Here is a 16,378-nt window from a genome sequence, read left to right on the forward strand (position 1 = left end):
AGGGTAAGTAGTTCCCCAAATGACCAATAACTTATGTTCCCAAAGTTAGTAATGTAGAAAGCATTTTTTCTGCAGATGCAATATTAAAGATGTGATTGGGATCTCCAGTCTTAAAAGATCACACAAAAATCATTTCACCCACATTAGTCAAAGTATAGGACAAACAGTCTGTCTCAAGCTCTGGAATAGTGACCAAGGGGTAAGGTAACTAACAGGGAGAAAGAAATTTTCTTTCCATAGAATAGACTCAAGGAGAATCTTGTTTGTTGTTGTTGTTGTTTTTAAGTCTTTGATTTCCCTGTAATTTCTCTGTAATTCTTTTTCAGCTTTTGGTACTTCTCTTAGAGGGAAGTGATAAGTGATATTCTCAAACTTCCTTTATTTCACTCCTTTCCCATCAAGTTCCCCATCCTGGCCAGGCCTACCCCAAAAACCTATGGCTGGGAGCAGCTGACTCCAAGGGATTCAAAGCAAAGGAATCAAACCAAGACTTCATGATTTCAGTATTGCTCTAAAGTAATAGCTTAGTAGTATTTAGCATTAAAAAATTTTAAAAAAAAATGCAAATAAAAAATGAAAACACGGTTGACACTTGAATAACATGGGTTTAAACTGCATGGGTGCAATTATATGTGAATTGTTTCTCAACAGTAAATACTGCAGTACTATATGATCTATGGTTGGCTAAATCTCTTGATGTGGAACTGAAGATACGAAGGACCGACTATAGATTATACATGGAGGGTCAGTGCCCCTAACTCCCATGTTGTTCAAGGCCAACTGTATAGTCTTGCCTGACATTAAAAATAATGAGATTATCTGGTGTGAGAAGGTATGGAAAAATAAGCACACTCAAGAAACTCCAATGTAGTGTAAGCTTAAATTTCAGTGTTTCTGGAAGACGCTTTGTCCAAAGTCTTTCATTTTAAGAATTATGTTGACCCAGCAAAAAAAAAAAAACAAAACACTAAAAAATATACAAAGGAAGCAATCAATGATGTGCACAAAAAAGAATGTGGAAAGATGTTTACGATGTCGCCTATACAACAGAGAAAAATCAGAAACCTAAATGTCCATTAAAGGCAGACTGGTAAGTAAATAATCAGATTTCATACAAAGGAATACATGGATACCATTAAGGAGCACATTATAGAAATGTTTATTGATAAAAAAAAGTCTTCATGATTTATTACTAAATAAAAGAGAAATGTATATGAGTTAGTTGCTCAGTTGTGTCTGACTCTTTGCAATCCCACGGACTGCAGCCCACCAGGCTTCTATGTCCATGGGATTCTCCAGGCAAGAATACTGGAGTGGATTGCCATTCCCTTCTCAAAAAGAGAAATGGGCAGACTACAAACATATAAATGTGTTTTATAAGATATATAACTATATATATTAAAATATATGTAAGTATGATCTAAGTTTATATATTAACATTGTCAAGTAAACTATCTTATATAGATACATACATATACAATAAAATATATAATTACATATGATTTTACTTACATAAAATTTTTCATATACTTTATACATATAAAATGTATATATGCTCAGTTGCTGAGTCATGTCCAACTCTTTGCCACCCCACGAACTGTAGCCCTCCAGGCTCCTCTGTCCATGGGATTTCCCAGGCAAGAATACTGGAGTGGGTTGCCATTTCCTCCTCCATGAGATATTTATGGCATAGGGATTGAACCCACATCTCCTGCATTGGGAAGCAGATTCTTTACCACTGAGCCATCTGAGGATCCCAAAATTTATATATATGATACCTAAAATTACATAATTACAAAAATTTTAATGTAGTTGTATGTATCTTAGGAAGTCACTCATAAAAATGAAAACAGTGGTTAGACAACAGTAATATCCATAGCTCTACTAGAGAAATGCCAAGATAGGATAAGAGGTAGAATCTATCGGAGAATTTCTTAAGTAGGAGATTATAGAGTATCTCTGTATATTTTTTTTTAGGATAACACTTTCCCCAAAACACACACACAATAGCCTCAGTGAATTAAGAACAAACAGAAGAAAGATTTAGTCCTTAAAAATACACAGTTCTACCTTCATACTTTTCTCAAAATATTTGGCTATTTCTTCCACTGTAAGAAATACTGTACATCCTTATGCTTTAGAATACCTGAGATCATGTTAATTATTCCTGGGGAGTGTTTAAAAATTCGTATTACTTACTTCTGAGAGACCATGACAACATCCTTCCAGACTGTACCAGACTACTCTTATGTGAATCAAGGATGTTAGTATCTAAGGTGCAACAGCAATGCTTTGGGCTAGGATCAATGAAAGGAAATGAGCTACTGTGGTTTGTCTGCCTTTCACCAAACTAACCCCTACCCACCCAACACTTATTTGGAGTCCTGAGTGGATCAAAACTCCATTTGTAAATTAAACTAGCTTGTCTGATACAAAAACAAAGCTAAACCATATGCAGTGCAAAACACACTCATGGCTTTTTCTCAGCACCATGGATCTCTTCCACGCCAACTCCCTGGTGGGTGAAGTGATGAACAGTTTACTAATGAACCAGGCTTGACAGAATCCAATATAAACCTTTGAAATAATTTTCTTTTTAAACATTTTTATCCCCTCTCTTCAGCAATGCAATTTACTACTACTTTCTGCATTTTTTAAAGTCTTGGACATTTTTTAAATGCCCACTTTTTTCAATCAAATATACTTTTTCATTCTGATTCCACAACATCAGCCTTGTCATTGACTAACATCATCCTTTCTTTTCTATTTCCTAATTATTTCTATTTCCTAGGAAATAATTTCTATTTCCTAATTCTGCCTACTCAATACAATGTGTTACCTGACTCCAAAAGTCTCCTTTCCTTGGTTGGGGCCCTTTTGGAGTTCCTCTTTGGCCTGGAGAGTGACTGATCTTATCTGTGAGCCTCCTGTGTCCTCCTCGTTTCTCTGCTGGGAGAGAGCACCCAGATCTCCTTGGTCCCCCCACACCTTCCCTGCTGGTGCACCCGTGACTGCATAGGTTAGTTCCAGGTGCGGTACCAGGGGGCCTAGTTACCCACAGATATAAGCTACAAACTCTAACCTAGAACTAGTGACATTCTGGTTCTCCCTCTGCTGGTTCTTTCATCTTATTTCTCAGTTAGTTCAAACCCGGGCAGGAGAGAGAGCCTCTCAAAGATCCCAGTATCTGGAGTAGTTTGCCATGAACCTTAATGATATTAAAACTGGCAAAAGACATCTGGAGGCATGAAGGCTAAGGGTAGGTGGCTCTGAACTTTGGAATGCTTCACTAAGCATGGGCCGTCACAGTTTTTAACTTTGACAGTTTGCAAAGCTCGTACTGAGTCTTGGGTCTGATTTTACAGTCTTCAGTCTGTCGTGGAAGCATCAGGTAAATATCAGATGAATTGTGTACTTCATCTCGAATTTTCACAGCAATCTTAGAAAAAGTAAAAGTTACTGTACTTCATCAAATCTTAAAATGCCAGTGAATGTTAAGACACGCCATTATTTTATGCACCAACAAGGAAGAAAAGAATACTGCCAATTATAATGTCATTCATGTAAGACACATGTAAGTTCTAGATACATTAAAATGTGAAGGAAAAAAAATGAGTCTTAAAAATCAATGAACTGTATAATATTATCCTCATTTTTTTCAAGGAAACTGAGGCTCAAAAGGAGTGATTCATCTAAGATTACACATATGCAAAATGGCGAAGTCAGGGTTCAAATTCACTTATTCAGATCCAAAATGCATGCACTTCCAAGTTTAGCATGTGGCACTGTACCCTACATTACAGGGTATACTATAAATTTTTTGGTGGACTATTTCCAATATCAAGCATTAAATATTTGTTGATCACTGAAGACTCAGCATTATGCTCAGCCCTCAGGAGACCCAGAAAATATGAAATCAAGGCTCTCTCCTCAGGGACTTTCCATCAATCTGATTAAAGAAAGAGACATAAACTTTAAGAACATGTTTTAAAGAACATAAGTATTGAAATATATAGCACAGGCTATGCTATGAGTTTTTAGAATAGAAAAGAATCAGTTCTGAGGAGGTCAAAGATAACTACATGAAAGAAAGGGGTAAAATCAGACTTAAGACAAACCCTCAACTTATGAGCTAGGATTCAGTAGCCTTAGAGACAATTTAGGATAATAGCAATGGCAATTTACTGAGCATCTTGCACCAGGTTCATACTTTTCTCACTCCTTCAAGACATACCACATGCTCTCCTGCCTCTGAGTTTAAACACAGGCTATTCCCTTTCCTGGAACCATCTTTCTCTGCCTCTGGATCCAGTTACCTGCCCTTGATCTTCACACCAACCTTCAATACCACATTATCAATGAAATCTTATGTGATCCCCAGACTCGGCTGGGTCCCCCTCTAAGTGCTCCCACAGCACTTTTCCTCTTTTAAATACTTTGAACCCCTCTAATTACTTGCAACTGTTTACTCCCACATTTATAACTTCGTATAGTTATACATTCATTAGACCTGGCCATTTCATGATGGCAGGTACTGTCCAGTTTGCCTACCACTCTATCTCCAGGACAAACACAAAACAGGTGCTCAATAAGCAAACTCATGGTTATCTTGACAAAGCATTCACACGCCTCACCTCAGTTAATCCTGACTCTGTTACAGGAAGGTGGGGGCCATTACTTCTCCCACTTTATCAACATGGGAAACTAAGGCTTGAAGAGGTCAGTTAATTCACCATGTCTCAACAACAGAGTATTGAAATGCCAGCCAGATTGCCTGACATCAAAACCAGGTCATTAAACATTAGGCCATACCCAACTCTGGCTCACAGGCAAAACCATGGAGGCAGAAATAAAATGGCATCACATGATCCACAGAGACAGGTACAATGGATAATGCATGTGCCACAGGCTCAAGTTAAACTCTTACTGGCAACCTGCCAACTGCCTGAACGTGGACTGAGCACCTCTGACATGAGGTGTTTATTCTCACAATCATACCATGGATTTGGATTTATCTCTACTTTATAATAAAGAAACAGACTCAGAGAAGCTAAGTAACATGCCCACCCACACAGCTGTTGAGCAGCAAAGCTAAGGTGATGAACTCTAAGTCTGGACAATGGTGAACCCACAGTGGATTTCAGAGAATTTTGGCGCACTCTTTTTGAAGTTCTTTTTTTACCCCAGTCCTATACCCCAAACTAAGTGCTAAGCCTTTGATGAACTGACACTGACAAATATCTGTTTCCAAAAACTTTCTGACCAACTCTGATCTTCAGTTAAGAGTTTATAATGAAAGTCCAGTAATGTTTAACTGAAAGAACAATGGGCACCACTATAATTAAATAGAATTTAGAAAAGGCAAACCAATAAAGATGCAGAGAATCAAGATTAGGCACTCTGTTAAACTGCCATCTGTACAGACTGTGTTCAAATCAAGGGGTGGCCTTTCAAGGCAAATTATGTGGCTCATTGCTGGGGCAAACCAGAGTTGGAAGAGCCAAATTATAGATAAGCTCCTCAGTAAAATTGATTTTGACACCTCTTTCCTCAGGAGACTGGGAATTATCTTCCCAATGTGTACTTTAGAACATCAATGTCAGCCCATCTGCTACCTAAATTTAGATCTCAATATAGTATGTAAACCCTGGAGGAGGGCATGACAGCCCACTCCAGTATTCTTGCCTGGAGAACCCCATGGACAGAGGAGCCGAGTGGACTACAGTTCATAGGGTCACAAAGAGCTGGACACAACTGAAGCGACTTAGCACACACACAAAGTATGTAAATCATTTTGCTGTGCTAATTAGTGGAAAGAAAGCCTTCAAAGCTCCCACGGTTAAATGAAGACCCTTGGCAACTGTTTATTCTCTGAGGAGCCTGTCATTTCCTCTCTTGCTCTTGGTGAAAGACTGAGGGGAGGAGACTCGGAATCAAGCAGGGAAGCAGTGTGACAGAGGGTCAGGAGATCCAGATGCCAGCCTCATTCTGCTATAAGTTCTGTGACTTTTGTCAAGTCAAAAATCTCAGGGCCACAAAGAATCTTTAAGGTCTGTCAGTTCAGACACTTTACCGATGTTTGAATCCCTTTAATTACATCACTGCTAAGTGTTGATTCAGTTTACGCTTTACACTCAAGTGATAGAGAGATCATTACTCCCAGCCCCTCTCTAGGGCTCTTATCACTTCTGAAAATCCTGGAGAGGAATCATAACCCAAGTCTTGAAGGTTGGAGAGAACCTGAGGTCTGAACAGCAACTAGCTCTTAACGGTACTGGAGAACAGGAAGAGGTCATGAGCCCATCTCTACGGAGAGAGTTATTAATTACCAATTGAGGTTAAGTGACCATGTAAGGTTCCAAAAAAAGAGGAGTCCTTGACATAAGTGGCTTGCCTGTAGAATAAAAAGAAGACTCTTAGAATGTTGAAACCATGTTTTCTACATGCAAGTTTTGACCATAGAGAAAATGAGACTTAAAGGATAATACCTACATATAAGAAATATCATAAATTGATTATATAACAAATTACTCTAATTACAGTTGTGGTCTAGTGAAGGTCTACAAATTGTTATCAGGCTACTAGGAGATAGAAGCTTGCTCTAGAATGTAAATCAACTTTGTCATAAGTTGATTGTGTCATAGTTGATTACACACACAAGAAGCTTACTGTGTGTGTGTGTGAGTGCATGCACACACATGTGTGCACCAAGACTTTCTCAACGAAGGAATCAATGCATTGATTTACATCCTGGTGCAAGTCCCTTCTCTTGGTCTGAACAGTAATAAACAGTTCCCTGATGGACTACTTCAAGAACATAAGGTGGCATTTCCCAGAGGGACTCAATGAACCTGTAATATCTCTTCCTTCACTCGGTGAAATACAACTTCCCCAAACCACCAGATGCAGGCACATCCACTGTCTTATTCAGGAGCTGACGCACTGTCTTATCTAGACTATTGTAGAGCCTTCCAGCAGGTGCCCCTGTCTTCAAACTGTTTTGACACACATCCAAGCCAGCCTCCACACTGCCGCTACAGGAAACTTTTTGAAACATATCTAGGTAACTACTCCCCTGCTTAAATTCCTCTGAGAGAGCCCCAATACTTACTGCATTAGCTTTAACCCTTTGAGCTTAATTGCCAACCATTCCCTGCCACCCTTTGACCCCTGAGATTACTAAGCATTCCCTGAACACATTACATACTTTCATCCTTCTATGCTTTAACTCCCATGTCTCCTCTACTTGAAACACTCTTTCCCTAATTCATCTATAAACTCCAATTCATCCTTTAATAGCCCATTCACATAATGCCTCCTCTGAAGGTCTCAACAACTATCCCAGAAAGAACTATATATTCAGACCTTCTGTGGGAGCAGTTCAGTGCCATAAATAACAGAGCAGGCTCTGGAACTTGACTTCATAATTCCTATCTGTATAAACCTGGGCAGGTTATTTAACATCTCCTGCCTCAGCTTCCCCATCCGTAAAACAGGAACAATGACTACTTCCTTCACAGGGCTGATGTGAAGACTAAGTTAACTAACTCATGTAAAGCATTTAGCACAATGCCTCCCATATATTAATAGTAAGTATTCCATAAATTGGTCTTCCCAGGTGACGCTAGTGGTGAAGAACCAACCTGTCAATGAAGGAGATGTAAGATACATGGGTTCGATCCCTGGGTTGGGGAGAAGCCCTGGAGGAGGGCGTAGCAACCCACTCCAGTATTCTTGCCCAGAGAATCCCATGGACAGAAGAGTCTGTGGGCTACAGTCCATAGGGTCACAAAGAGTCAGATACAACTGAAGCCACTTAGCATGCATGCACAGTTCATAAACTACTGTGTTGCCAGACAATTGTTTTCATCTGTCTGATTCTATATTGTATTATGCTTAACTATTTTCATGTCTGATTTCTTTAATATATTGTAAGCTTTTAAAAGATAGAAGTTTTAATGAGTATCATTTATCTTTTCATCTCTGTCCCTACTACATGTGTCTGGCGCATGAAAGGCACTAAATAAAATGATTGTTCAATAAGTACAGCAGGATATAAATGGATGAAGCTAGAAACAAGCTGACTCCAGGCACTGACCATGGCTCAGAAGGCAGTTCAGAAAAGGACTCCAGGCCTAAATTCCCCAACCCAGCTCATCATAACCACAGAAGGAGACACCATCTTCAATTAGACTGTTCTACCCTGTCTGCTAGAAAGTGTCTGGGCTTTCCCATATTCATGCTTACTCCCTGGAAGTGGGAAAGGAAACTGCCTCTCCACTCCATCATCACTCGTCCCTGCTTAAATCACAAAGGAGCCTGAAACAATGCTGAGATCCCTGCACTTGCCAGCAAAGGACCTTGGTAGGGTTCCCAGCCACTTGCCAGCCTCAAGATCCTGAGAATGCTCCTCAACATCACCATTTTCTCATCCATCAAATGTGAGTGTCATTTCCACCCAGTTGTTAAAGAGAATAATAAAGCAACAAAAGAGTATGCAATCTACATTATAAAGCACTAGGTAAGTATCAAGAGCTATTATTAAATAATAGAAAAGTTGCTAGTTACCAGGTACTTACTGACAGGCCCTGTTCTAAGTACTTTGTAAGTTATCTTATTTAATCCTTTGAAGCAATATGATAGCTACCACTATTCCTATACTAACTACCTATACTATGTGTAAGCAAAAGGAGCTGAGTCTGCCTGACTTAAGTTTTAAAAAACTAAAAGAAAGAAAAGAAGGAAGAAGGAGAAGAGGAGAAAATTAAAAAGAAAAAATTTTAAGGTACTAGAGTTGCTCAAATAATGAATCAAACACAAAGCAATCAGCCCAGGCCGGGTAGAGACCAGGGGCAACCTCGGAAACTGCAACAGTGAATCTTGACAGACCCGCTCTCTAGATTGCATAAAGGTGCCTGAACACCAAAAATCCCCATTACTGGGTTTCCGACTCCTAAGCTAGATAAGTTAATTGGCCTGACTCAACCAGCTGCTGTGACCAGGGATCATAAGCACACTGCACAGACACCCCGCGGCTGCTGAGAAAGAGAACTGTTTAGTAAGCCAGTGGGATACCATTAAATGTGTCCACTATGTTCTCATTTTATACGAAAAGACTCCAACCTTGGAGCCTTGTTTGCTCAAGGTCCAGCTGGGGCTTATAACTGGTGGAGTCAGGTGTCAACCTAAGTTTCTGATATTAAAGCAAGAACTCTGAAACTCCCCACTATGCTGGCTATTTTCCAACAAAATGGGTCTAGGAAACTGCCTCATATGTATTATCACTAAGTTGTCCAAAATAAACAAGGATTCCTTCTTCATTACCTTCAGAGGCCATCTGCTGGGTGGTTACGAGTCAGCCTTTGCAGCCATACCACCCAGACTTGCATCCTCCACTTATTAGCTCTGTGATTCTTAACAGGGCTCTCAACTCCTTTGGGCCACTTAGTGAATTACTATGAGGATTGTGAGTTAATATATGTAAAGGACTTAAAACCATGCCTAGAACAAAAGACCTAGACTAGCAAACGCAATACTGAAGAATAAAAAAAATTAAAAGAATCATACTAAATGATTTCAAGACTTACAGTAAAGCTACACTAATCAAAATAGCATAGTATTAATGAAAGAATATACACATATATCAATGGAACAGAATACAGAGAGCCCAGAAGCAGATCCACACAAATAGTCAAGTGACCATTGACAAATGAGCAAAAGCAATTCAATGGGGAAAGGATAGTCTTTCCAACTAACAGTGCTGAACAACTAGGTATCCAGATGCAAAAACAAAAAAAAAACAGCAAGCTAAACACAGACCTTATATCTCTCATAGAAATTGACTCAAAATGATCACAAACCTAAATGTAAAAGCAAAACTGTAAAACTTGTAGAACAAAGGAGAAAATCCAGTTTACCATAAGTTTAGAGATGACTTTTTAGAAGCATGATCTAAATCGAACATTATTAAAATTAAAAATATCTGCTCTGCAAAAGACACTGTTAAAAGAATAAAATGATAAGCCACAGAAATTTGTAGACATTTGTAAACACATATCTAACAAAGGACTTTGTATCCAAAGAATTCATAAAACTCAACAATAAGAAAGCCTAACAAAAATGGACAAAAGATCTGAGCAAAGATTTCACCAAAGAAGGCATATAGATGGCAAATAAGCATACGAAAAAAAGTTTTAAATCATTACTACATGCATGTTCAGTCACTCAGTCATGTCCAACTCTGCGACCCATGGACTCTAGCCCACCAGGCTTCTCTGTCCATGGGATTTTTCTAGGCAAGAATACTGGAACGGGTTGCCACTTCCTTCTACAGGCAATCTTCCTGACTCAGGGATCATACCCACATCTCCTGCATATCTTCTGCATTAGCAGGTGGATTCTTTACCACTGAGCCACCTGAGAAGCCTTAAATCATTATTAGGAAATTAAAAAAAAAAAAAATGAGATATCACAGCATACCTAATAGCCATACCTATTAGAATGGTTAATTAAAAAAAAAAAAAAATTGACAACACCAATTGCTGGCAAGGAAAAAGACCAACAGGAACTTGAATCCTTTGCTGGTAGGAATAAAATATGGCACAATCAATTTGGAAAACAGTTTGACAATTTCTTACAAAGCTAAATATAGTCCTAGCATGTAATCCAGCAATCACCCACCTAGGTATTTACCCAACTGACTTCAGAACTATGTCCACATAAAAGCCTGCAGGCAAATGAATAGCAGCTTTATTCATAGCCACCAAAAATTGGAAGCAAGGAAGATGTCCTTAAATAAGTGAATGAATAAACAAATTGGAGTATATCCATAGAATGAAACATTGTAAAAAGAAATGAGCTATCAAGTCACGAAGAGACATGAAATCTTAAATGCATTTTGCTAAATGAGAGAAGCTAATCTGAAAAGGCTATGTTCTGTATTTTTACAACTATATGATACGACATTCTGGAAAAAGCAAAACTATAGAGATAATTAAAAATCAGTGGATTAGGGGAGGGTCAAATAGGGTGAATTGGTGAAGAACAGAAAGTTCATAGGGTGATAAAGCTATTCTCTATAACACTGTAATGTGTTTGTCAAAATGTAATTTGACAAATGTAATTTGTCAAAACCCACTGAAATATACAGCACAAAGAGTTAACTTTTAGATATGCAATTTTTTAAATCATGTAAAGGATTAGGGGAATCTCAAGATGAAATGCAGAATGTGACAAAACAATCTGTGTTATAAATATATGAAACAACCTCACTGAAAGCAATGGGGGAAAAAAAGGTGCTCACTAAGTAACTTTGAAAATGAGGAGTCTGTAAAACTAAAGGCAAAAGAAATTGTACATAAGAAACTCTACTCTAGTGGACAGAGTTATTTTCCATGGGGGTCTGGTTGAAAATTCTGACACTGCTGTACACGTGTACGGGAACTGAATGATTAGGTAAATACATGGCATGTGGTGGGAGCCAAGTTTACCCCATTGCTGGAGTAGGCAATCACAGATCCTCAAGGGGAGGAGGTGAAAATGACCCGTGTGGATATCAATTTGATTGGGAGACATCTGTATGCTTATGTGTAGTTTAATACAGATACAGATGGTTAAATACACATAAATTTACAAATTAATACATACACATATATCTCCCTGCTCTGTCCTCTGAGAGGGCCTATATGCAACAGCAACCCTGTACCAACAAGGACGCTTAGTGTCCAGATCTTGATTCTAATACCATCTTTGGAGAAATGACTGATTCTAGGACTAGAGCATATTAAAAAGCAGAGACATTACTTTGCCAACAAAGGTCCATCTAGTCAAAGCTATGGTTTTTCCAGTAGTCAGGTATGGATGTGAGAGTTGGACTATAAAGAAAGCTGAGTGCTGAAGAACTGATGCTTTTGAACTGTGGTGTTGGAGAAGACTCTTGAGAGTCCCTTGGACTGCAAAGAGATCCAACCAGTCCATCCTAAAGGAAATCAGTCCTGAATATTCATTGGAAGGACTGATGCTGAAGCTGAAGCTCCAATACTTTGGCCACCTGATGCGAAGTACTGACTCATTGGAAAAGACCCTGATGCTGGGAAAGACTGAAGGCGGAAGAAGAAGGAGACAACAGAGGATGAGATGGTTGGATGGCATCACTGACTCGATGGATATGAGATCTGAGCAAGCTCCAAGAGTTGGTGAAGGACAGGGAAGCCTGGAGTGCTGCAGTCCATGGGGTTGCAAATAGTTGGACATGACTGAGCAACTGAACTGAACTGAGGACTAGGGCAGGAAATGTACAAGATTAGCCTGGAGTATCTTGTGCCAGAAAATAAGACAGTACTCAAAACCGCCACCACCACCATCTCACAATGAGAGAAGTAGGTCAAAGGGATACAGAGCAATGGACAGAGCTCCCCATGGCCAAAGCTGGAACAGTCGGAGAAACAAAGTAGTCTTTTATTATAACCCAAAGTGTACAATGAATCATGAATCCATATGATGTAAATAAACAGTTGAATAAATAAATACAAAGGTGAGAAGAGATAAAAGGCAGTAAACTTTGAAGAATTTGTGTAGCTACTCTGCCCTCAAGAGAGTGAAGTATAACTCCCCACTCCTCCAGATAGACGCCACACAGTGACTGTCTTCTAAGAGTATAGTATGGATGGGGTTAGTAACTTCACAGGGAAGAAACCTGCCAAACACTACTTCAGCTAGGTGACAAAGGTCAGCATCAACCATGGCAAATCATATGAGCGATATGTGTCCTTGATAGGATGTGATGAGAATGGCACTCCATCTCTGTGGTCTTCCTCTCAAAAGTCCATAACCCCACTTTCATCATAAGAAAACACAAATTCTAATAGAGGGACATTCTACAAAATACCTGGCTAGCATTCTTAAAATGCCAAGGTCATCAAAAGCAAGCCAAGTCTGAGAAACTGTCACAGCCAAGAGGATCTTAAGGAGACATGACAATTAATATGATGTGGTTCTGGAACAGAAAAGGGACACTGGGTCAAAACCACAGAAATCTGAATGAAGTATGGCATTTAGTTAATAACAATGTATCAACACTGGATGAAGCACAAGCTGGAATCAAGATTGCCAGGAGAAATATCAACCTCAGATCTGCAAATGACACCACCCTTATGGCAGAAAGTGAAGAGGAACTAAAGAGTCTCTTGATGAAAGTGAAAGAGGAGAGTGAAAAAGCTGGCTTAAAATTCAACATTCAAAAAACTAAGATCATGGCATCTGGTCCCATCACTTCATGGCAAGCAAATGAGGAAACAATGGAAACAGTGACAGATTTTATTTTCTTGGGCTTCAAAATCACTGCAGATGGTGGCTGCAGCCATGAAATTAAAAGATGCTTACTTCCTGGAAGGAAAGTTATGACCAACCTAGATAGCATATTAAAAAGCAGACATTACTTTGCCAAAAAAGGTCCATCTAGTCAAAACTGTGCTTTTTCCAGTAGTCATGTATCGATGTGAGAGTTGGACCATAGAGAAAGCTGAGTGTCAAAGAATTGATGCTTTTGAACTGTGGTGTTGGAGAAGACTCTTGAGAGTCCCTTGGCCTGAAAGGAGAGCAGTACTAAATATTCATTGGAAGGATTGATGTTGAAGCTGAAGCTCCAATACTTAGGCCACCAGATGAGAAGAACTGACATGTTGGAAAAGACCCTGATGCTAGGAAAGATTGAGGGCAGGAGGAGAAGGGAATGACTGAGGATGAGATGGTTGGATGGCATCACCCACTCAATGTACATGAGTCTGAGGAAGCTCGGGGAGTTGGTGATGGACAGGGAAGCCTGGCGTGCTGCAGTCCATGGGGTCACAAAGAGTCAGACACAACTGATCAACTGAACTGAACTGAACACCAGTTTATTAACTATGACAAATGTGCCATGCTAATTTAAGTTGTTAATTTAAAAACGGGGGTGGGGACTGAGTATAGGGCGCTAGGGAACTCTCTGTACTGTCTTCACAGTTTTCCTATAAATCTAAACCTGTTCTAAAACATAAAGTTTATTAAAATAAAGAAAAATAAATCATGCCTGGGGCATAGTAATGTTATGTAATTATTAGCTACTAACAGTGCTGATGAGGCTTCCCTGATGGCTCAGTCCGTCAAGAATCCGCCTACAGCACAGGAGACCCGAGTTCGATCCCTGGGTTGGGAAGATCCCTGCAGAAGGAAATGACAATCCACTCCAGTATTCTTGCCTGGAGAATCGCATAGACAGAGGAGCCTGGTGGGCTACAGTTCATGGGGTCACAAAAGAGGTGGACATGATTTAGCAACTAAACCACCAGAAAGATGCCGGTAGCAGTAGTTATGGATTTGTGGGTAGGGTGCAGGAATACTTGCTATATGAGTCCTTTATGTTCTTCCTGTGGAAATTCAGGTTAAAGGATCCAGAAAAAAAGCTGTCACAAGCTAGTCACCAAGTAACAACCCCTCCCAAACCTACACCCCCATCAGGAAGAGCACTGCTGGCAGCTCTATGGATTAACACTGGTGGCTTTCTAGGGAGGAGTCACCACCACCCCCCCACCTCAACTCCTGCAAATAAAGGGCAGATCACCTCACACATCCTCCAAGGCTGACAAATTTAAAAAAAAAAAGACTGGTGGAAATGCAAAGATGTCAATACAGAAACGCCTTGTGAACCAGAAGAACTTCAGACCAAAGATCAAGGAACCAATTCCACACAGCAGCTGCCAGATGACCTAGAAACCCCAGAAGTCAGAATGGTGGTTTTGTTAAATGGTAGCGCTCCCTGATGCATTGAGTGAGTGAAATATGACTTGGATTTCTCTTGCTTGAAATTCTAAGTCCTCTCTAAATGGAAAATCTCCTGTCAGGCTGACACACACCAACCATGGGCACTCTCCAGCTCTCCCAAAATAAACAGGATCGACACAGAGGACCAAGTCTTCATCTTCCGAGGACCTGCACACAAACCTGCCGCAGTCACGTTTATACCAAGTAGGTGGGCAAGGAGAAGAGCAGACTGGATGTACAGCACTTCAAATGTGGATGCTGCTTCTGCAAGTGTCAAAAAGCCCCAGGGTTGCAATCACATTTCATTAATGAAACACAAATAAGCAGGGACTGTGCTTAATTTATCACAGAAGTTTTCAGACATTCATCTTTCCACTCCTCTCTGGGCTGGAGAGTGTTATATTCATAACACACCTTGAGAATGGAAGCTGCGACAAAGAGTAGCATCTCAAATGCAATGTGTTTCTGGGGACTTCTTAACTGAAAAACTAGTTTTTCCCAGGTACTATCGCTTTAAGAGCGACAAGAGTGCCCTCTAGTGGGATAGAAAGAGTCCTGCATGCAGGGTATAAGCCAGTGCCAGACATCTCGATAAACTGGTCACTACAGGTTGCCGTTCATGCTGTTGGTTCCTGCTTTTTGCTTTCTCCTTTTCATTAGCGTGGTGGTGTTCCAAGAGAATAGGTCATCCCCATACACAAGAAAATTCCTGGGGGAAATAAATATACCTGTTTTCAGGTGGATGGGGCCAGGTTCAGCTTCAATTCTCTCCTGACGAAAGTCAGCATCTACCTGGCTTACATCTTTACACTGGCTTACATCTTTACACTGGCTTACATCTTTAACACCGACGGCTGACATCTCATCACCCCTAATAATGACGGAGCCAACTCGTTAAACCAGTAGGAAAGGTCTTAAAGAAACATCCAAATGGGAAAAGTTGATGATTTCCAAGGGGCCCAATTCTGAGCAAACACCACAAGGGTGAAAATCAAGGGTGTTCTTCACTTTAACAGATTTTCACAAACAGCATCCCAGAGCACTATCCCAGATAGAGGAAAATGAAAGTCTTTACAGTGAATATAGTTGTTCCGTCCAGTCACTTCATTAGAAGGCAAAAACAAGTCGCTCAAAGAAAGCCATGTTTATTGTTTTAAACAAAACACAGTTTGTGTTCAAACGTTGGAAACATGGGACAAGCTAGACCAACAACAAAATATAGGAAGGTCTGACTTTAGAGACTAAAAAGTGGACTTCCTTACCTGGACTCATTCCATGCATTAGTGACGAGAATGAGGATTATCCTGCAGTTGAAAGCCCTTCCGCCAAACAGGTTTGTCAGCCAGATGCTACCATTTGGTCTAATTTCACACACACGTGGGTGACGCCCTGCGCTGGGAGCAGCGCCAGTGGGTGATCCATCTCCCCAGGGGCTCCCAGTTGCCCTCTAGCCTATAGCTTATATGGACCCACGGGAAGCAGCAATGGAATGTCTGGCTTAGCTGAAGTTATCCTTGCATCAGAAAAGGGTAGAGCAGGGGAGGAGAGCATTATCAGTGTCCTTCAGGTTCTAGGCAACTTC

The 16,378-nt window shown here is 40.2% G+C and overlaps 1 protein-coding gene across 2 annotated transcripts in view; it reads right to left on the bottom strand.

Moving 5' to 3' along the window:
* ST6GALNAC3 (ST6 N-acetylgalactosaminide alpha-2,6-sialyltransferase 3) overlaps positions 1-16,378 on the bottom strand; it is a 597,383-nt gene that overhangs the window by 501,577 nt on the left and 79,428 nt on the right. The gene's annotated exons all lie outside the window — the stretch shown is intronic.

The sequence above is a fragment of the Dama dama genome, chromosome 20, assembly GCF_033118175.1.
Source record: "Dama dama isolate Ldn47 chromosome 20, ASM3311817v1, whole genome shotgun sequence".
NCBI classification, from domain to species: Eukaryota; Metazoa; Chordata; class Mammalia; order Artiodactyla; family Cervidae; genus Dama; species Dama dama.